The following is a 2,277-nucleotide window of genomic DNA, read 5'->3' as shown; positions in this document are numbered from 1 at the left end:
TACATCAGTACAAAATTGGTTAAAACTAGAGGAATTCCCTTAGAGTCAATTGTTAATAAGATGATAGCGGTAAACCCTATGGGTCACAGTGCGAGAGTAACTCGAGTATGTAGAAAGTGCTCTATAGAGATCCAAGGGATTGTGTTTCCGGCAAACTTGATGGAGTTTCCCTTTGATGAATTTGAAATAATTTTGGGCATGGATTGGTTGTCTCCACATTATGGACCAGTAGGTTGTTATAAACTACGCTTGTTTCTAAAAGATGCAGAATGTTCAGAAATAGTAGTGATCGGTGAAAAAGCGAAATCACCATCAAATATGATATCAACCATGACTGTAAGGAAACCAATGTCAAAAGGATGTACAAATGTTCTAGCCAATATGATAGAAACTTGAATATTGAAAGTTAGAATAAATGATATTCCCACGGTTAGAGAATTTCCAGATATTTTTCCCAAGGAGTTACCAGGATTACCTCCATATCGTTAGGTAGAATTCAAGATTGAGATTTACTCGGGTATCGAACCTGTTTCTATGGCTCCATATAGGATGGCTCCGACTAAATTGAGATAATTGAAAGCTCAACTGCAAGAGTTACTCGATAAAGGATTTGTAAGACCCAATGTTTCTCTTTGGGGAGAACCTGTGATGTTTGTGAAAAAGAAGAACGGGTCTATGCAGTTATGTATCGTTTATCGTCAGTTAAATAAAGTAACAATAAAGAACAAGTATCTGCTTCCTAGGATTGATGACTGTTTGATCAATTGAAAGGAGCAACGGTGTTTTATAAGATATATCTAAGGTCGGGGTACCATCAACTAAAGATCAAAGAGAATGATATTTCAAAGACAACTTTTTGAACTCAGTATGGGCATGAATTTGTAGTGATGCCATTTGGGTTTACTAATGCACCTGCAGCTTTCATGGACTTGATGAACTGAGTATTCCAACCTACTTGGATCAATTCGTTGTGATATTTATAGATGGTATTTTGATTTATTCAAAGTCAAGAGAGGAACATGATGCTCATCTTCGAGAAGTTTTTCAGACACTTCGCGAGAAGAATTTGTATACCAAATTGTCAAAGTACGAATTTGAGTTAGCCGAAGTTCCTTTCCTTGGACACATAGTTTCCACATAATGCATAAGAGTAAATCCTAGAAAGATCCAAGCTATAGTGGATTGGCAACCCCCAAGGAATGTTTATGAAGTTCAGAGTTTCTTGGGACTTGTTGGTTATTATAGATGGTTTGTGAATAACTTCTCTATGTTAGCATTTCTGTAACATCCCAAACCACGGGTTAGTGACTAAATTGTAAAATTTCAGAATTTGGTAAGGAAAATAGAATAGTTAAATAGATCAATGATTATTTGGAAATATTTCCTGAAAGTTGTTAATAATTATCAAAGGAATTAAAGGGTAAAATGGTCATATGACAAGAAATATTTTTTTCATCTTTCTTTTATTGGCTATAAAAATGTGGGATTAAGAGGAAAAAAAAGAGAGATTTCTCCAGAAACTTTTTCTTCTTCTTCAGCCATGAACTTCAAGAATAATAGATGAGTTAATTTCAGTTGATTATTTCTTAGATTTTTATGTTGAGTTTTATTCCTTGGTTGTTATATAGGCTTAGGGAAAGCTTGTATAAGATTAAAACTCAAAGAATTGGAAATTATGGAGGATTGAATATAAGAAGTTCATAAGTAAATTATTGAAATAGAAGGAATTAATAGATTTTGAAGTTGAATTTGACTTGTCAATGGTTAAATTAAAAGATATGAAGTATTAGAAGTGGATTTAGAACAAGTCAAAATTTTGGTATGACTTTTGAATTCTATATGGAAGATGAGAATTTGAGGATAAAGATGCATTAAATGTATAGAAATTGGTTTGAGTGGGTATCCTTGAGTTGAGAGTATCAAATGAGCTATGTAAGGAATGATTTAAGTTGATTTGGTATGATTTTTCGGGCTTTAAAGTGATTTATGGGCATAGGGGTATCGGTACCCATTCATCAGGTACCGATACCTCAAGAGTAAAATCAGGGAAAACATTCAAAGGGTACCGATACCTTAAGGAATGTATCGATACCTTCTTTGAACGAGAATTACAGATTGTGAGGAGAGTATCGATACTTATGGGGAGGTATCGATACCATTGCAAGAGAAAATTAGGAATTCTCTTTCTTATAGCTTAAGAAATCAAGGATCTAATCATAGTATTTGGAATATTGATATGTATACATGATTGTATAGATATTGATCGAGGGCAACGTC

This window comes from Hibiscus syriacus, unplaced genomic scaffold (assembly GCF_006381635.1).
Source record: "Hibiscus syriacus cultivar Baekdansim isolate YM2019G1 unplaced genomic scaffold, ASM638163v2 tig00110515_pilon, whole genome shotgun sequence".
Classification (NCBI taxonomy): domain Eukaryota; kingdom Viridiplantae; phylum Streptophyta; class Magnoliopsida; order Malvales; family Malvaceae; genus Hibiscus; species Hibiscus syriacus.
Note: the sequence above shows the minus strand (reverse complement) of the source record.